This window comes from Diabrotica virgifera, chromosome 8, assembly GCF_917563875.1.
Source record: "Diabrotica virgifera virgifera chromosome 8, PGI_DIABVI_V3a".
Lineage (NCBI taxonomy): Eukaryota > Metazoa > Arthropoda > Insecta > Coleoptera > Chrysomelidae > Diabrotica > Diabrotica virgifera.
This window is the reverse complement of record NC_065450.1, coordinates 89033217-89055118: the sequence shown is the minus strand read 5'-3', so window position 1 is coordinate 89055118 and position 21902 is coordinate 89033217. Positions and strand designations below refer to the sequence as shown.

The following is a 21902-nucleotide window of genomic DNA, read 5'->3' as shown; positions in this document are numbered from 1 at the left end:
TGGAGTGCTAAAAATTGCATTTTTAACACGGTTGTAGAAAAATGTTATTAATAATAGTTTTTATTAGGTAAATAGTATTAAATTTTAAAGTGTTAACAGATGTAGGTATACTGTAATTTCTCTACGTTTTAGACCGAATAAATTCACAACAGGTCAATGAGTACCTATGACCCCTAAACCCGCCGTTGGAATAAACCAAATCATCGTAAACATTGTCACACACTCATGAATACAAACAATACCCACTAACCTATAAGAAAATCAAACTTTGCTAGCGCGGGCAGCAAGCCAAAAAACGAAATAATTTTTTTAGTTTTCTCCCCTTTTCAGACATTTCCCTAACGATTCTGCTTTTCGAAGTGTTTTCGCTTGCCGTGCGCACGCGCTATTTCATCGAAGTGAAAATATAAATTTTCCAACCTAAAAGATATGACAGCTAGTCAGTGTCATGCACAAACCATACATACTCATAGACGTTTCACGTAAATTGTCAAGGTCAAGACAGCAAATTAGTTACCATTCCAATCAAGAGATGTCGCTGTCAGTCAATTCTCTTGTCATATTTAACAACTGACAGTTGAAAATTAAATTAATTTGTTATTTACTTTTAATTGCACAGTTTGTGGCTTAATTATTTTATTATAGTGGTGTTACGTTTTTAATTAGATTTAATCACAATTTTAATCAATAATCAATTGTATTAACTTCCTGTCCGTTTTAATGAGTAGAATTTTTAGTTTACATTGATCATCCCGTGTTGTGTTTCTCCACATTTAAAAAAACAATATAATCAAAACAGTTTATTTTAATAGACAAGTGTGTCATCAACATTTCGGGCCTATATATTTTTGGAAGTTTGTAAAAGATTATAAGGTAATATTTATCTAAACAATCATCCTACAAGATTCTTTCAAAAATTTTCATTCAACTCAATATTACACATCAGTGCTTTCACGTGACACTTGGGAGTAGTGTTTAGCATTTTGAAAACAAATTGGAATATTTGAGGTTTTCAGGAAAATATTGAATAAAACATTGAATTGTCCTTCTGTTGTTTTAATTTCCTGCGAAATTTCATCAAAAATCCCCCAAAACTTATAATTTGAAATTCCCACGTAACTAAAATTAGTCAATTTAGTTCCCATTCCAATCAAGAGATGGCGTTAATTCGATCCGAAAGATTAACATGGCCGTGAAACGTCTATAAGTATGTATGGTCTGTGGTGTCATGTACGAGAGGTGCTATAACCCTTCAATTAGGTGAGCCACTTTATACCATGCGCCATTTCTTCGGTAGTATCTACTGAATGACCTCCTCCGTTACCCGATCTGAATCTCAAATATTATTTTTATTGGAGATACTTGAAAAGTAGAATTAAAAATAAACTAAACCAGCAAGTGTTGCAGAGATAAAATAAAGAATTATCGATGAATCCATATTAATTTTTAGAGGAATATAGAGAAATGTAATAGACAAATTTTACCATCGCATAGGATATTGTCAAATTAACAATAGATGACACTTGATTAGGTAGATATTAATTTAGCAATGTAGTAAACTTTTTAATTTTCACATTTATTGTTACATACCTAGTTAGAATCAAAAAATTTATTGAGACGATTAAGGGTTTCTGGGAGTTTTATTTTTTGCAGATATTCCTGACTATATAATCGAAACTATTGTATACGGTTGAACTGGTATCGAAGTGTAGAGTTTAATAAAGTTACAATATACAGGGTGTCCCAGACTAATTTAGCCACGCTATATCTCTTAAACGAATAGAGATTTTCGAATGGGGCAAACAGTGATATATTATATTTGTAATACACTTTAATATGGCGTACAAAAAAATCACCCCTAAATATTCATCCCTTAGTTACAACCCCTAACTTTAATTTTTTTAATAGCACCCTGTATATTTTTTTATAGTTTTGGATGTGGTATTTTATCATCTATTCAACACATTTTTTGAAAATAAAATCGGTTCGTAAATAATCAAGATACTATCAGTTTATTTTTGTTAATTGTGTGTCCCAGACTAATTTATCCAGGCTATATTTCTTAAACGAATAGAGATTTTCGAATGGGACAAAAATTGATCTATTTCATTTGTAATACACTTTCATGTGGAGTAGAAAAAATTCATCCCCTAAATATTCATCCCTAACTTACAGGGTGCTATTTAAAAAAGTTAAGTTAGGGGTTGTAACTAAGGGATGAATATTTAGGGGATAATTCTTTTTCTACGCCATATTAAAGTGTATTACAAATGTAATAGATCAGTTTTTGTCCCATTCGAAAATCTCTATTCGTTTAAGAAATATAGCCTGGATAAATTAGTCTGGGACACATAATTAACAAAACTAAACTGATATTTTCTTGGTTATTTACGAACCGATTTTATTTTCAAAAAATGTTGTAAATAGACGATAGAAGACTACATCCAAAACTATAAAAAAATATACAGGGTGCTATTAAAAAAATTAAAGTTAGGGGTTGTCTGTAACTAAGGGATGAACATTTAGGGGATGATTTTTTCTACGTCATATTAAAGTGTATTACAAATAGAATAGACCACTTTTTGTCCCATTCGAAAACCTCTATTCGTTTAAGAGATATAGCGTGGCTAAATTAGTCTGGGACACCCTGTAGAGGATGTTGTATTTAAAAACAAAGTTATTAAGGATATCAGAAAAATGGTAAATATGGCAACACTGCAAGCATCATATTTGAAATTTCAATATTTTAGATTATGTTGTAGTCTCATATTTTTTGAATATTTTATTTTTTTAATTTCTCTGATATCTTTAATAACAAAGAAACTAGACGGTATTACTCTTTAATATGTTTTTCTATGTTTCACATGTGTGATGTGACGCATGTCGTCAGTTAAAACACATATTAAAGAGTAATATCGTCTAGTTTCTTTGTTATTAAAGATATCAGAGAAATTAAAAAATAAAATATTTACAAAATATGAGACTACAACAAAATATCGAGGTATACTCAACTTTGTGCCTTTTTCTCCCTACAAGGTGTCTCAAACTTTTGTTTCGGTTAAAACACGTGTTAAATTACAAAACCGTCTATTTTTTTTATTTCTAAAGATATCAGGGACATTCAAAAAACAAAATGTTCACAAAACATAAGACTACAATACGATTTCGATATATACTCCCATTTGTACCTCGTCCTCCTTACAGGGCGTCTCAAACTTAACATAAGAAAAACATTTCTTTTCTTCCACCCGGTATAAGTACAAAAAAAAGTGTGAGTAAACCTTTGCATAACTGTGTAAATACTAAAGAAAAGTCTAAAATAATAAAAAAAAAATTAGCGGAATCCGTTAATCTGTTCACGAAAAAAACTACTATAAAAATTCAGCAGAATATTCTATATCCCTAACTTTTGACGAGCAGTTTACTTGGGCGTTTGCAGAATTTTGGTCCACTCTGTATAAAGAGTCTCGATAAGCAAATCTTATTTTCGTATTTCATTAATAATTGGAAATCTTTTAACTGCAATTCCCGGGCTCATATTATTATGTTTTAACCCAAATCACCAAGTGCGAAAATGGACTAGGACTAGGTGATTCTCTAGAGAATCTAGAACTGTAATGGAGAGGGAGCTAGAGCTCTTTGAAGATGGCGCCTTTTGCTTAGTTTTTCTAAATATATACCTCCAGAAAACTTCTTTTTAGAAAAACGAAAACTGATACGCCTATTTATCTTCCAGAGATAAATTGACTCCATAAATTGCAAATTTCCAGTACCGGTCATAGGCGTACCTTTTGGGTAGGGCAACGGTTATTTTATCGCATAACATTTTTGTCTGTAACTTTTGCATTTTTGAAAGTGGATTAATAAATTGTGATGTATTTTAGTACTAAAAGGTACTCTTGCTGTGCGTCGGTAGGATACATCGTTTTCTAGAAAAAACGATTGTAAAATTTTTCGTTTTTTGAATTTGAAAAAAAAATTGAAAAATTATTTGAAAAATAGCTCATAACTTAATAATCTAGTGTCAAAAATGCTTAAAAATTAAAGATAAAAAATAATGCGATAAAATTACCGTTGACCTACCCAAAACGGACGCATCTGACCCGTACTAGAAATTCGCACTTGATGAAATCGATTCATCTCTAGAAGGTAAATAAACGCACCAGTTTTTGTTTTTCTAAATAGTTTTTTTAATTTGTTTTTTCAAATTTAAAAAAACGAAAAATTTTCAAATTTTTTTTTTCTACCAACTTACAGCAAGAGTACCTTTTGTACTATAATACATCACAATATTATAATCCAGTGTAAAAAATGCTTTAAAGTTCAAGTCAAAAAAGTTATGCGATAAAATAACCGTTGCTCTACCTAAAACCGACGCCTATGACCGGTACTACAAATTCGCAATTTCTGAAATAGATTTATCTCTAAAAGATAAATAGGAGTATCAGTTTTCGTTTTTCTATGAAATACCCTGTATATTTAAGTTAGTAATTCATTTTTTACATTTCATTAGAAAATGTTACATATTAATAATAGTTTTTATTAGGTAAATAGTATTAAATTTTAAAGTGTTAACAGATGTAGGTATACTGTAATTTCTCTACGTTTTAGACCGAATAAATTCACAACAGGTCAATGAGTACCTATGACCCCTAAACCCGCCGTTGAAATAAACCAAATCATCGTAAACATTGTCACACACTCATGAATACAAACAATACCCACTAACCTATAAGAAAATCAAACTTTGCAAGCGCGGGCAGCAAGTCGAAAACAAAAAAAAATTTTTAGTTGTCTCCCTTTTTCAGACATTTCCCTAACGATTCTGCTTTCCGAAGACTTTCCGGTTGCCGTGCGCACGCGCCATTTCCTCGACGTGAAAATATAGATTTTCCGGACTCGAAGATGTGACAGCCAGTCAGTGTCATGTACGAGAGGTGCTGCAACCCTTCAATGAGGTGAGTCACCTTATTTTATCTGTTAATTTTAAGAAAAATCCGTTATGCTTTTGGTTTGTGGTTTTCGTTATCACTTCTCTACAATTTCCAGCCTAGTGTTAGTGTAACAGTTAAAACAAATTGTCAACTCGGTTGGATGTATTGATGATATTTCTCATTAAAGTCTTCGGTTTGTTTTTCGGAGCAGTGTTACATATTTGTAAATAAAAAAATTAGATCAGGTATGAAATATACATTTTAATCCGACCTTACAACATTCTTGTACATAATTATAAAATTTCCTTATGTTAACAATATTTATCTAGGTATTTTCTAATATTAATAAACAACTTATACTTGGAATTAATAATACTGAATTTGAATAAATGTTGCATTGCAAGAAAAAGTGCAGATTTAAGTTTAGTTGCAAATTTTAAGGGAATAGGCGCAAAATTTCGACCCTAATGCTTTTTTAAATTCATTCATTTTTTTTCGAATCCTGAGAAAACTAATACCTAAGTATTTTTGAAAAATTTAAATGCAGAATAAAAGATTGGACGCGTAATTTCCGAGGGCCGAAAGTCCCTAAAAACTTACATAATATTTATTTTAATAAGTTACAGGTGCGAAAAAAAATTAGTGTGATTTTTAATGTCAAATATTTCATTGAAAAGAAACTTTTTATTTATTCTAAGGGACTTTCGGCCCTCTGTAATAATGTAATCTTTTTTTTAATGTAATGTAAAAATTATTGCATTTAAAAAGCATTGTAATCGAAATTTTGCGCCTACGCCCTTAAACCGTATGTTTACAATAAAATATTTAAAAAGTATATTCAAATAATATACACACATGGGCATAAAAACCACCACCGTTAACACATTTTGATCCTTAATATCCCCTTTATTTGATAATACATTTTTGAAAAAGTATCTAAACAGTATATACAGGGTGGTCCTTGTTAGTTTTGTAAGTTATTGTACAAAAATTGGTAGCTACTAAACGCTCCTTGATTGTTAAATCGCTGTCATTAATATCTTCTTCAAAATAAAAATATATGTACTAAAATATTTCGCTGTACGGGTACTTTGAATGTAAAAATATTTTATTTTTATATTGGCGTCCCCCAAAATTTGGCTCCCGGGAAGTCGCTCAGTTTGCCCACTTCTTCATCTGAATTAGACACAGCACAAAAAACTCTGCAATAAACTATGTATAAGTTGTCTCTGTTGTTTATATAAAATAATAACAAGTAGGCCTGGATCCCGCATACCAAAAAAAGTTTACGTTGTCTAGTCTGACAAACTTTGATGTACGGGAACACTGGAAAAGAGGAAGTTTTAATTATAGAACAGGTTAAAAATTTGGGAAGTCCTACGAAAACGTCAATGTATTTTGTCGGACAGAACTTTCAATTGATTTGTTTCCCTTTCATTAAACTCTCATGCAAAAATCAGACTGCTATTGATTTTAATTGTGGAACTTGTCATCCTGGCAAGTTTCTGATTGTGAAAACTACTAGGTCGTTTTTCAGTTTATTCAATAGCAAACTGTATACATCTAATATATGAAATAGCTATTTGTATAACAAGGGAGGAAAGTGCTACTTTTTCTCCCGAGAATGAAGTTTACTGCCCGACGCGTAGCGGAGGGCAGTAATCATTCAAGGGAGGAAAAGGCACTTTACTCCCATGTTATACATATGGTTTTTCCACCTTCCTCAAATAACAAGTCATTTTTTCATTTTTACTTAATTTATTTATGTAACTAACCAACAAAATTTATTAGAACTAAAACTAACAAGTAGGTACAATATAACTGTCAACTGTCAAATAAGTCAAATTATTATTAATGTAAACATTGTTAAATCAAAATAACAATTTACTGTTTTTTACCATCCTGCAAAATACAGGATGTTTTATAAATAAACGTGAAAATGTATAGATGCTTACGTAATAGAAAATAAATATTGTACAGGGCGTCAATAAGTTATATTTCATGAATTAAATACCATGACGTCACTTCTACTTTTCCTCCCTAGGGAGGAAAAGTACAACTTTTCTCCCTACAATCAGGTTGTTTGGGCCTTTTAATAAGTTATGTAATATATAATATAAGTAATTTGTTGGGCATTTTAATAAGTTCGACACGTATAACATGTCAAATGACAGGAATTAAGTTGGTGATAGATTATCTATCACCATGACATATTCTACGTGTCGAACATATTTGTCGGACAAACCCTTTTTTGATATATTATATAAGTTTGCTATTAGACCAGTAAGGATTTGTTTTTAGGTGGATGTGAGAGATGGCATTCAGATTTTTGCGGATAAAGCTAGATGATAACTTCGTTAATAATAATTGATTTATGCTCCTTCTCAAATATGCTCGGAACATTAATAAAAAAAAATAAAATATTTAAAAATTTCAAAAAATTTCGTTTTTTTTTCTACTTTTTTTGCTTATAACTTTAAAAAGATTCATTTTGGAACAAAGTCGTATAGGAATAAAACAAAGATAATTAAATTTTCTATCAGATGCGATTGGTTAAAAATGTCTTAATTTATCACCCTTGCTGCAAAATAGCAAAATAGCAATAAATATAAAATAAGGGTGCAAAACAAGCCTGTCCTTATTCAATGATTTTCCATCACTTAGGTTACACTTGGAACCTTCCTAATTCGCTTATAAAATTTTTGAAATGTGCTAAAACCGTACACCAAATTTCATTAAAATTAACTTACTAGATTTTGATTAATAATTTTGCAATCTAAACTTTTTTTAAAAAAATTAAAATTTTTTAAAATCTTGCACAACAAAAACTAGAACATACAAAGATTTGTCAATTTTTTTACACTAAAAAAGCACTCCACCTATCTAATGCACTTTACAGAATTGAAATCGGATTGTTTAAGCAGCCTCAGCAATGTTTTAAATTTATAAACAATTTTTTGGCTTATAAACAAATTAGTCCTGTGGCCAGGAGGGGGTGCTACGGGCTCCTTTATTTAGATGGACTTACCCAAGATTTTTATGTATTTTTTGACCACCCGTAGAACACGATTTTTTTGGGTAACAGTTGATCCGGATGTCAATAAGATTGTTATAAACAAAGAATGAGGAATTACATTACATCGATTTTTCGCAAAATAAAACATGTTTTTCTATTTCTTGGGTAATTCTAAGCAAAAAATGTTCTTACAAGTTTTTTCGTAGGATGCATAGTTTTCGAGATAAACGCAGTGGAACTTTCAAAAATTCAAAAAATTGCAATTTTTGAACGCGAATAACTTTTGATTAAAAAATAAAATAGCAATTCTACTGACAGCATTTGAAAGTTTAAGTCAAATTATACTGGTTTTAATTATTTGCATTGCTAAAAATTAATTTTTTATTATTAAACAAACCTATTTGTTTATAAGCCAAAAAATTGTTTATAAGTTTAAAACATTGCTGAGGCCCCTTAAATAATCCGATTTTAATTCTGTAAAGTGTATTAGATAGGTAGAGCACCTCTTTATATGTAAAAAAATTAGACAACTTCTAAATGGTATACTTTTTGTTCAGACAGATTTTTAAAAAATTGAACTTTTTTAAAAACATTTAGATTGCAAATTTATTATGCAAAATCTATTAGGTCGATTTTAATGAAATTTGGTACACAGTTTAAGTATGTTAAAAAGAATTTCCTAAGTGAATTACTAAGGTTCTAAGTGCTACCAAAATGGTTAAAAACATTGAATAACAACAGGCGTATTTTGCCCCCTTATTTTGTATTTATTGCTATATTGCAGGAAAGGTAATACGTTAACACATTTTTGACTAGTCGTATATCATACAAAATTCAATTATCTTTATTTTATTTTTCTACGACTTTGTTCCAAAACGAATCGTTTTAAAGTTATAAGCAAAGAAAGCAGAAAAAAATGGACGTTTTTCGAAATATTTAAATATTTTAATTTTTTTATTAATGTTCCGGGCATATTTGAGAAGGAGCATAAGTCAATTATTATTACTGAAGGTGTCACCTAACTTTATCTGTAAAAATCCGAATGCCAGCTCTCACATCCAAAAATAGACGTTTTTTCACAGATCCTTACTGGTCTATAGTGAATAAATTGAAAAACAACCTGCTAGTTTTCACAATCATAAACTTGTCAGGATGACATGTTCCACAATTAATATCACATTCCACAATTGAAACTTCCCCTGTTCCAGTGTTCCAATATATCAAAGTTTTTCCGACCAGGCTGTTAAGTTATTAACAAATTTTCAGCTTGCTATTAATAATAAACTTTTTTTGGTACGTGGGATCCAGGCCTGAGTGGATATTATAAAACTAACCTTCAAAATGATAAGACACAGTGATACACAAATTGTCTTATAACATGACAGTAATGATCAATAAATTTAAAATATCAACTGATGCTTTTAAAAAGAAAACTCAATATTAGGACTAACAAGTTTAGACTGATAATAAACTGTAAGTACCTACATGTTTCGATTTGAAAAATTTTTGCAAAATCTATTAATAAGTACTTATTCCTAATAATTCACAAAACAGACCAAAAATGTAATCCAAAACATTATGGCAAGTAAACTGTGATACATACATCTTCGTGTCATTATAGCCGTCTACATTAGTTTGTTAATACACTTATTATATTTCCCTGGATAGTTGCAGCGATAAAATTTTTCTTTTTGAGAGAACAGTTACTGGAATCTTCAAGTGTAATAGATCTGTACGGTTTGAAACTGAGTCTGACCTGTGCGACTCATGCTAGAACAGACTGGACAGGGGAGTTTTCATCCCCCACACTGAGCGTCTCGATGGCTATTAGTGAACTTCCAAGAGGTCTATAGTATAATAAGGTATATTTCAATAATATATAACCAAGTAAAGTACCGTGGATCAACTTAGAACATGGCTAAGCAGCTATTAGTCCATTCTTTCACGGTTTTTGCTCTAAATTTTAAAGAACCGCTTGGATTGACATCAAATTTGGCATACGTATAGCTTACATGTCAAAGAAAAAAAGTGATATTGTGCCGATGTGTGCTTTTGCCCTGGGGGTGACTTTCACCCCCTCTTGGGGGCGAAAAAATATATGTCCAAAATAAGTCCGGAAATGGGTAAACTGACTAATTTTAAGTAACTTTTGTTCTATAGAGCTTTTTCGCCAAGTCAACACTTTTCGAGTTATTTGCGAGTGAATATGTTCATTTTTCAACAAAATAACCACATTTTTAGACGCTTTTTCGCAAATAACTCAAAAAGTAAGTATTTTGTCAAAAAAAAACGTTTTAACAAAAATATAGCTTATAAAAAAGTAAAAAAAAAAAATGGTGTACGCGTTAGGTCTCTGGATCTCGTAGAACCGGAGTTATAGCCAATGAAGAATAGATTCATATTCACCAAATTTCAAATAGAACATTTCGACGTGCAATATCCAAAAAATTAAGCCCTTTTTGAGGAAAAGCCATTATAACTTTTTTTATAGTGTTTAAAAAAAGCTTTATTTTTGTTTTTACAAAAAGTTTCTAGCATTAAAGTTAAGCAAGTTACGCTCAAAATAAAGTTGGTCCCTTGTGTTTTTTCAAAAAAAAATCGGGAAGACCACCCTCTAATTAGCAACTGAAATGAAATCTTAATGAAATTAATCGTTACCGCTCCACAAATTATTTTACTTATGTTGTGTGTGTGTGTGTGTGTGAAAAAATGGCTTGGATGCGGGTCCGTTAGCCACAGATTTTTATTTTATTTTTACCTCAATTTATTAGTTTTGTTATATTCCCACCTATCTGATTCAAATGACTATATTTGTTTCTTTCAAGTAGTTTATGAGTAATTTAAATATTTCCATTTTATGACAACTTAGTAGATATTCTATACTAATTGGAAAATGAACTTGTGTTTGTCGTAAATTGTAATACAATTGATTTATATATCTCTCGTTAATTTTGCATTCAAAGAAAATATGGTTCAAATCTCTAATCGAAACATTATCACAAAAACAGACTGATGAATTAACTATTCCTAATTTGTGCAGATGTGCCTCATATTTTCCGTGTCGAGTTTTTAATCTGACGATAGTAGAAATATCTTGCTTTGACAGGTTATACTTAAATATGTATTCAGGTGGCGGAGGAAGTTCTTGATGTAAAGAAAAATATAAATTTTTTGATATGCTTGAAATATTTTTCCATTTCATCTTGAAATATTTAAATACTTATGTTGTGTTTATATGATCTGTAAGTTTCATCGATTCAAAGTGCTTTGACTTTTTGACTAACTAAAAGACTAACTTTTTTTTGAGCGTAACTTGTTTAATTTTTATGCTAGAAATTTTTTTTATAAAACAAAAATAAAGCTTTTTTTAAACACTTTAAATAAGTTGTAATGAGTTTTCCCCGAAATGTGCTTTATTTTTGGTTATTTCACCTTAAAGTATTCAATTTTCAATTTGACGAATATGAACCTATTTTTTATTAGCTATAACTCTGCTTCTACTAGGTGTAAAGACATGATATATACAACATTTTTTAAAAAATTTTACAGGCTATATTTTTGCTAAGAACGTTTTTTCGACAAAATACTTACTATTTGAGTTATTTGAAAAAATGAAGATATTCACTGCCAAATAACTCGAAAAGTATTGACTTAGTGAAAAAACTCTATAGAACAAAAGTTACTTAAAATTAGCCAGTTTATCCATTTCCTGACTTTCTTTGGACGAATATTTTTTCACCCCCAAGAGGGGGTGAAAACCACCCCCAGGGCAAAAGCACATATCGGCACAATATCACTTTTTTTCTTTGACTTGTTAGCTATGTGTAAGCCAAATTTCATGTCAATTCAAGCGGTTCTTTAAAATTTAGAGATTTTGCAATATTTTACCGTTAAAGAACGGACTATACAGGGTGTCCCGAAAAGAATTGTCATAAATCATACCACACATTCTGGGGTCAAAAATAGTTCGGTTGAACTTAACTTACCTTAGTACAAATGTGCTCATAAAAAAAGTTACAGCCCTTTGAAGTTACAAAATGAAAATCGATTTTTTTCAATATGTCGAAAACTCTCAAAGATTTTTTATTGAAAACGGGCATGTATCATTCTTATGACAGGCCCACCTTAAAACCAAATTATAGTGAAATTTTTCCACCCCATAAAAAATTTATGGGGATTTTGTTCCCTTGAACCCCCCCAAACTTTTGTGTACGTACCAATTAATTCATTATTGTGGTACAGTTAGTTGAACACAACGTTTTTAAAACTTTTTTGCCTCTTAGTATTTTTTCGATAAGCCAGTTTTTATCGAGATGCGGCTACTTTTTTACTATATTTACATAAAAAATTTATGGGGGTTTTGTTCCTTTAAACCCCCCAAATGTTTGTGTACGGTCCAATTAAACTATTATTGTGGTACCATTAGTAAACACAGTGTTTTTAAAACTTTTTTGTCTCTTAGTCTTTTTTTGATAAGTCAACTTTTATCGAGATGTGGCTTCTTTTTCAAAATATACCAAAAAATTTAAGTTATAAATAAATTTTCAGATTATTAACAAGTGTCTATAATCATACTTAACCATATACAAATAGGTGGTGGATTCGACAAATATTCAAAATATCTCGATTAACACTGCCTTATGAAAAAAGTACTAAGAGGCAAAAAAGTTTTAAAAATATTGTGTTTAACTAATGGTGCCACAACAATAATTTAAATGGAACGTACATAAAAGTTTGGGGGGGTTTAAGGGAACAAAACCCCCATAAAATTTTTATGGGGTACACAAATTTCACTATAATTTTTTTTTAAGATCCTGCTACCATAAAGATTCCTCATGTCCATTTTCAATAAAAAACCTCTAGAAGTTTTCGATATTTAAAAAAAATCGATTTTCATTTTGTAACTTTACAAGGGCTGTAACTTTTTTTGTGTGCACTATTGTATATAGGTAAGTGAGGTTTAATCAACCTATTTTTGACCCCAGAATCTGTGGTATAATTTATGACCAATCTTTTCGGGACACCCTGTATATCGTTAACCGTAGATTTCTTGATTGAACATAACACTCCTCTTCCTCTTACCTTGAGCCCTTGTCGGGGAGTGGTGGCACTCTAAAAATTATTTGCTTGCTGTTTTCATTGGCTTGCGATTTTGTGCCAGATGGACAGATTCATGAAGGGATTTTCCCAGAGTCTTCATTTGATCTGCCCATTGTGTTAAAGATCTTCCACCTTCGGCCTTCTACCTTTCCTTATACTGTAATAGTTTATTGATCCCCGTTCTTCTATGTGGCCATAGTAATTTAGGTAGGTTCGGTTTACTTTTTGAAGTTATTTTTCTTTAGGCGCGATGCGATTGAGAGTAAAATTTCATAAATCTGCGCGCATGCACACACAGACAGTAATAGTTCGTTGCTAATCTTTCAAGATAGGTATGCATGTATCTGTATCAGCGCAAATAAGTCATTAAAAGAATATATTAGTGTTTTTAGTAAATGTATTATTTATTATAATTTTTGGATTTGTCTTTCTCTGTAGTAAGATAATAAAATATTATGTAGGTATAACATTTTTATATGTCTATTTGTCACCGTGTTGTGTAATTATATCCGAAACTTACGTGTCATTTAAAGAAGCTCGGTGGCGTAGTTGGTAGGGCGTTGGGTCAGTGATTGGAAGGTCGCACCGGTCACGGGTTCCAATCCTGGACGATTCATATTTTTTTTAATTTTTGGTTGTTTTAATAAAAAAATTTTGAAAGTGGTAGATAAGAAAGTTAGTTTAATATTTAAATAAAATAGAAATAACCTGTTAAGTATATTTACTTCGTTGAAATTATATAATAGAAGAATAACTTCTTACGTGAGTACAAAGTACACACACATTCTTTTTTTTAATAGCTTGTCTTTTATATGAATCTCTTCCAGAATTGACAGGTTGATTTTCTATTCTGTTCAAGACACGCGTAGAATTCTTCTGTATACCTACATTTCGAAGGTTTATATCTTATTTAATAAGGTAATTAACCAACCTGAGCTTAGTACTCCTTGTTATTGTTTTTCATATTTTAATTAATTTACCAGTTGCGGGATTGCCAGCAATCGCCATTGTTGGTTATCAGGGAGTCCACTAGTAGGTATATAAATCTGTATACTAGCTCAAAATTCACCACTTGGTGTATTTGCGGTAGATTATTATTTGCCCTGTCTACGATCATTATTTTTCCACCTACCTCTACCGAAAGTATACTTTTCCGGACCTGATTATAGGGAGCAAAGTTGTACTTTTCCTCCCTAGGGAGGAAAATATTTTTCCTCTCTAGGGAGGAAAAGTAAAAGTGACGTCATGGTATTTCATTCATGAAATTTAACTTATTGACGCCCTGTACAATATATATTTTCTATTACGTAAGTATCTATATATTTTAACGTTTATTTAAAAACACTCTGTGTTTTGCAGAATGGTAAAAAACAGTAAATTGTTATTCTGATTTAACAATGTTTACATTAATAATTTGACTTATATTTGACAGTTGATAGTTATATTGTACCTACTTGTTACTTTTAGTTCTAATAAATTTTGTTGGTTAGTTACATAAATAAATTAGGTAAAAATGAAAAAATTACTTGTTATTTGAGGAAGGTGGAAAAACCATATGTATAACATGGGAGTAAAGTGCCTTTTCCTCCCTTGAATGATTACTAGTAAACTTCATGTAATGAAGTAAACTTCATTCTCGGGAGGAAAAGTAGCACTTTCCTCCCTTGTTATACAAATAGCTATTTTATTTTCCAATGTTGATCGGAAGTCCGAATTCTTGGCTTATCCGGCTTAGCCGTTCGGTGATGGTAATCATTTCAGGTTAATTCTCCATCCCATTAGTCTAGTACTACTAATTTCTTCATTATATATTCAAAATATCTGTTGTACCGGGTGTCCACTTATATTTTCCCCCATTTTAACTGCCTATAACTTCTAAACGGCTCAAGATAGAAATATGCGGTTTTCGCTGAAATATTTTATTTTAGTAAAAGTTTTGTCTGAATGGATTGAATTTTTTATATCGCTTTCAAATACGAAAAGAAAAATGGCGGATTTAAGAAAAAAACGTAGTTGACTTATTTTTAATGGAACACCCAGTATATTTTTTTGTAAATTGAAAGAAAGATCATTCACCTATCCAGAGATATAAAGTTTTTCAAAATCGGTTGTCAAATCACTGAGTAATTAATTTTTAAAATGAGAGGTGCAACTCTCTAACTAAGCAAATTGATATTATGTTATGTGATTTCCACATTGGATCTCTCATTTTAAAAATTAATTTCTCAGTCATTTGAAAACCGATTTTGAAAATTTTTATATAGTTAGATAGGTAAATGACCGTTTTTTCAAGTTTTTAGGTAAATGGCCATTTTTCATATCGCTTTTAAATAAAAAATGGCGGATTTTTGAAAAAAAAAAAACGTTGTTGACTTTTTTTATTAAAACACCCAGTATATTTTTTTTAACTTGAGAAAAAAAATGGTCATTTACCTATCCAGTGATGTAATTATCTTTAAAATCGGTTGTCAAGTGACTAAGCAATTAATTTTTAAAATGAGAGATGCAATAATAAATGAGAGAAGCACATAACATAATATCAATAATTTGCTTAGCTATGTTATTTAGGTATGTGATATTCACGTTACACCTCTCATTTTAAAAATTAATTACTCAGTGATTTGACAACCGATTTTAAAAAACTTTATATCGCTGGATAGGTGAATGATCGTTCTTTCAATTTACAAAAAAATATACTGGGTGTTCCATTAAAAAAAAGTCAACAAAGTTTTTTTCAAAAATCCGCCATTTTTTATTTTCGTAATTGAAAGCGATATAGAAAACTCAATCGATTCATACAAAACTTTTACGAAAATAAAACATTTCAGCGAAAACCTCATGTTTCTATCTTGAGCCGTTTAGAAGTTATAGGTAGTTAAAATGGGGGAAAATATAAGTGGACACCCGGTATAATAATGGTGATAGTTTGCAGCCCTGTCTAGTTTGTTTATTTGTTTTGAACGCATTTGAATATATTTCGTGTACTTTGGTTAAGTTTTTATCACACAGATTTCTTATTAGGTTAACTAGGTGATTAGGTACCTACTCCGATATTTTCCACTACACTCCAGAAGGGATCCTATTATACTGATTCGAAAACCTTTGTACAATCTACGAAACAAAGTAGCATTGGTATATCTGTCTGGTGTTCAGTATCTGCTCACGCGTTCGTTTTTCTGGTACAATCCCACTTTGTTCTTCGGCTCTCTCTCGTGTATTAATTATATTTATGTAGCAGGATTTTTCTTGTATGAGGAATAAGGGCAATGGTTATGTAATTGATGCATACGGTTAGTGATCCTTTTTCAGGAATAAAGATAAATGTTGATTCGCTCCTTTCATAACACCATCCACTTTTGAATCAGATCATGTTGCACATTATTTTAAGTATTAGTACAGGAACTGAAGCTTTTCACCTCGCAATTTTTACAGAATGGATCGATCTGCTTGAAAATTTGAGGATAAGTAGTGGATCAAGATAGTCCAAGGATCAAAATATATATGATGCCGAAAGGCGCTTTTACCATGGGGGTTGTTTCCCCCCCCCCCATGTTGGGGGAAGAAATTTTTTATTATATTTTGACCACAAACGTTGATAAAAACATTAATTCTAAGTAAAAAATGTTCTATACATTTTTTTGATAAAACTAACAGTTTTCGATCTATTCGCTATTGAAAGTGTTAGTTTTATATCGAAAAAATCAATGTTTTTCGATAATATACTCATTTGCGATTCACTCAATTTTTGCCGTAGAAAAAATTTTTTTAAACCAAGTTCTTGGGAATTAAATAAGCTACAATGTCACATTTAAACATTTTTTCGTATCTCTGATGCTAATCTTTCTATTCTGAAGAAAATAGGATTTTTACCAAACTACAAAAATTCGTTATTCGCTTTTAACTCCAGTTTTTTAAAAACTAATGATTCTAAGCCAGTCAAACTTTTAGAATCTATTAATAATACATAAATAACGAAGAATAAATAAGACTAATGACTAAAAATACCGCTAACTTACATTTTTATGCTTCCAATTGGATTTCTCGTTTCTTTTGTTTCAAAAAATATATTGATTTTTTAACCGTAACTTTTTATTTTTTATCTTAAAAAGTTTGGTAAAACAGAATTTTGTAGGTTCTTACAAGATCTATAAGGTTATTAATATTAAATCTTTTTAAAATCCGCAGTCGCAAAAAGAGGTGACTTTGACAGGGTTGGTAAAGGTGGTTTTTGCATGTTATTAAGATTTAACTGTCAATAGCTCATTCAATTTTGCCGTAGAAAAAATTTTTGCAAACCGTCTTCTTGGGAATTAAATAAACTACAATTTCATATTAAAACATTTTTTCGTAACTCTGATGCTAATCTTTTTATTCTGAAGAGCAGGGCATTTTTTACCAAACTACAAAAATTCGTTATTCGCTCTTAACTCCATTTTTTAAAAAACTAATCATTCTAATCCGGTCAAACTTCTAGAACCTATTCATAATACATAAACAAAGAAGACGAAATAAGGTCAATGACTAATTTAAATTAGGGTGGTGATTAGGGAGTTGTTTCGGATCACTTTTTCGCTGAAAAAAAAATAGGGGCTGACATTATTTTCATTATAAATCACTTAATTTTTGAGCTAGAGACTTTTTTTTATTTCTGAAGATAGATATTTTTAAATACTTTAAATTAGCTTGAACAAGTTATCCTCGAAAAATGCATAACTTTCCCGTCTTTTGACTTTGAAACTACAATATTTAGCATTTGATGAAGAAGAGCTAAGATATAATAAAGTATAGCTCGATTACTATAGGCCTTAAAGAAAATTTGAAAAAACTGTTTTATTAATTTTTTCAAAAGGTACATTTTTGTTAAGCAAAGTTGTTTTGACAAAACGAAAATTTTTGAGTTATTAGCAGGAAACTGATTAAAAACATTAATTTTTTCGATATAAAACTAACATTTTCTATAGCGAATAAATCGGAAACTATTAATTTTATCAAAAAAATGCATTGACCGTTTCTTGCTTAGAATTAATGTTTTCACCAACTTTTGCGGTCAAGACATAATAAAAAATTTCCATCCCGAGATGGGCTGGCAACCACCCCCACGGTAAAAGCGGCTTGTGGCATCATATAGATTTTGATCCTTGGACTATCCACTACTTATCCTCAAACTTTTAAGCAAATATATCCATTCTGTAAAAATTGCGAGGTTTTGTCCTATTTTAAGCTTCATTCTTGGACTATATTACATCTACGCCAATTTCGACAATTTTTTTGGAGTCTTCACAGGTATGCCATCGATTCCTGTGGTTTTTTGCTTCTCAGTAGGTTAAGAGCCTTCTCTATTTCCGCTCGTAAAATGTTTGGTCTGCCTATCTGCTTACAGGTTTCTTGTGTTTGTCTTGTCTTTGTATACTTCTGAGCAGTAATTTTTCCAGATCTCTGCAATACTTTCTATGTCAGTTTTTACTTCTCCATTATGGTCTTGAATGGCTTGAAGTTTTAGCTTGAACTCGGGCCAAATATCCTTTTTTTTTAATAGATCATGAGTTTAGTGGGAGTTGGCATGTTGTTCCACTACTTGACATACGTTATTATTTATATGGTTGTTTTTATCTCTGATCACATACATTTTATTGTACTGTTTTGCTCTGATATTTTTTCTCGAGTGTTGTTTCTTGGTTTTGTGGTATGTTGTAGCATAACTCTTCGTTTTTCCACTAATTCTAAGGTTTCCCTTGACACACTAGGTTTGTTTTTTTACCGGGTTTTAAATTGGAGAGTATAATTGCCTTTTTGCACTTGCATCTGCTTGTGCAATAGTTTTGTTCCTGCAGCATTTGACAAAACCACCTTGTCCGATCCAACTGAATCTCGCGTAGCTTAGCAATATTGTAGAGATAATATATCTAACGTTTTGGGGTATTAATGTCTCTAAAAGGTTTTGACTTAATTATTTTCAGATCAGAATTGGACATTTTTTAGAGGTGGTAGATATGTATAAACTAAGGCACTGAAACATCGTTAAGGTTTGCAGCTACGAGAGGTTCAGTTGGTTCAGGCAAAGGTTTTGTCAAATGTAGCTGCAACAAGGAATAACTTGGTTAGCAGGTCTATTTAATAGAATTATGGAAGTTGGACAAATGCCAGGCGAATGAAGAAGCAGTATATTAGTACCCGTCTACAAAAACAAGGACGACATACAACAATGTACAAACTACAGGGCTATAAAACTACTTAGCCATACCATGAAAATATGGGAGAGAGTAATTGATAGACGGATACGTGAAGAAACCGAAATATCCGATAATCAATTTGGCTTTATGCAGGGCAGATCAACTACAGATGCAATTTTCATTGTAAGGCATTCCATGGAAAAATACAGGAATAAAGAGACCAACGCTTATATGGTATTCATTGATCTTGAGAAAGCATATTATAGAGTTCCTCGAGAGATTCTGTGCTGGGCACTCAATAAGAAAGGAGTCCCTGGCGAATATGTAAAGATTGTGAGAGATATGTATGAGGGAGTAACGACTAGTGTTAGGACAGGTGTGGGAGAGACTGACAAATTTCAGGTGAAAGTAGGACTCCACCAAGGCTCGGTGCTTAGTCCTTATTTATTATCATTAGTTTTGGATCAGATAACAGCGAAACTACAGGGTAAAATTCCATGGTGCCTAATGTATGCTGATGATGTAGTGTTAATAGGAAATAGTGAAAGAGACTTAGAACAAAAACTGGAACAGTGGAGACAAGCTCTGGAGGAAAAAGGTTTAAAACTTAGTAGGACAAAAACAGAGTATTTGGAATGTTCATTTAAAGATGGAGTTACGACAAATAAAATGGTATCTTTGGATGGTGAAATGATTGTGAAAAGCAATAGTTTTAAGTACCTAGGATCGGTATTACAGAGTAATGGAGAAATAGATGGAGATGCATGCAGTAGAATTAGGGCTGGATGGATGAAGTGGAAAGAAGCGAGTGGTGTGTTGTGTGACAGAAAAATTCAATGAAACTGAAGGGAAAATTCTATAAAACAGCCATAAGACAGGCTATGATGTACGGAACTGAATGTTGGGCAGTGAAAAAGAAAGAGGAACAACGAATGCATGGATGAGTGGAGTGACAAAGAAGGATAAAATTAGAAATGAGTATATTAGGGGAAGTCTAGGTGTGGCACCAATTGATGCCAAAATGAGAGAGCATAGGTTAAGATGGTTTGGTCATGTTCAACGTCGAGACGTTAGTCACCCAATACGAAGAATAGCTGAATTTCAGGTTCCTGGAAGGAGTAGGAGAGGAAGACCAAAGAAGACCTGGGGGAGACGATAAGGCAGGACATGTTGGTAAAGGGGATTGATAAAGATAGAATTGTGTGAAGAAATGCAATTAGGTAAGCCGACCCCGCATAGGGATAAGGCAAAGAGAATGATGAAAGTAGGTTTAGTCTACAATTAATATTAACAAATTAATTTAAATTAATAATAAGCCAAAAATGACTCTAATTTAGTAAAATATTTTCGGAATGGTAAAAATGACTTCTGACTGATTTTTTTAAAATATGTATATTGAAAACATAAATATTCTTCCTTTAGGTGGTTTCTGTAGAATTGCTGTACCATTATTATTATCTGAGCAATAATATTGCAGAAAAAGCTTTGTGGGATAAACAAATTGAATAAAATTTAAACAAATTGACGAATCGTCTTACAATTTTTTGTGCTGTTGCATATACTGTTTGACTCAACTTTTTGTGCAATATCAAAGTCTTATAATTAAGTATTTTCGATGGGAAATAAGCCACAATTTTACCAAAAAATGAATTTATTAATGCATAATAAAATGTATAATACATGCCTGAATTTCCGATATAAATTAGTGAGATTAAATAAATTATTAGAAGAATTTTTCACTAACCAACAACATTTTTGTTTATTTAGTATTATTTTGTATTTTGACAACGACACCCGACTTGGGCGTCGAAACGTTAATAAATTAATTTTTTTGGTAAAATTGTGGCTTAGTTCCCATCGAAAATACTTAATTATAAACATGTCACAAGGAAATAGCTTCAGGTGAAACAGTAGCGATCAACAGGTAGCAAAAACGCGTTCCAAGATTGCGGCTGTAATTTTGAATATCTTTTCAAGATATTTGGCACACGTATTCGTAATATAATAGAGAATGGCGGTACAGAGCCCAATTTGAAAAATATATTAATATGTGGAAATTACTCTGTAATTAAATACAATATTAAAAAAGGAGCCTGTACCGCCATTAAGAAGAACAAAAAAATACACTTTCTTCAAATAAACTTTTTTATCCGATGCCTAGATTTTGTGTCATTTTGGAACTACTAATGAAATGAAAAATTTTAGTAGTTCCAAAATGACACAAAATCTAGGCATCGGATAAAAAAGTTTAGTTGAAGAAAGTATATTTTTTTGCTCTTCTTAATGGAGGTACAGGCTCCTTTTTTTAATATTGTATTTAATTACAGAGTAATTTCCACATATTAATATATTTTTCAAATTGGGCTCTGTACCGCCATTCTTTATTATATTACGAATACGTGTGCCAAATATCTCAAAAAAATATTCAAAATTACAGCCGCAATCTTGGAACGCGTTTTTGCTACCTGTTGATCGCTACTGTTTCCTCTTCAGAACAACATCAAAGTCTTAGGTTTATTTTCGCAAATATATACTTGGCAAATTTTTCATTTTCGAACTTTTAGTCTTATTTTGCAATTTTCGAAGCAACAAATGATCGGACTAAAATTAAAATCTGCCATTTTTAATATTTGATCATCTACTAAAAGATTAATACTCCAAATAAAATGTTTAATTACCCTA

At 31.2% G+C, this 21902-nt stretch overlaps 1 protein-coding gene across 2 annotated transcripts in view; it reads left to right on the top strand.

Annotated features, from left to right (window-relative positions):
• The first annotated feature begins 4811 nt into the window (after positions 1-4811).
• The window catches only part of LOC126890792 (glycoprotein 3-alpha-L-fucosyltransferase A-like), a 319356-nt gene continuing 302265 nt past the window's right edge, over positions 4812-21902 (top strand). Inside the window, exon 1 of one of the 2 annotated variants that reach the window (XM_050659984.1) lies at positions 4812-4958. The gene's annotated coding sequence lies outside the window, so the exon portion shown is untranslated. Of the gene's footprint in view, positions 4959-5091; positions 5180-21902 lie in introns of those variants that run through there. The other variant, XM_050659985.1, reaches the window with a different exon arrangement.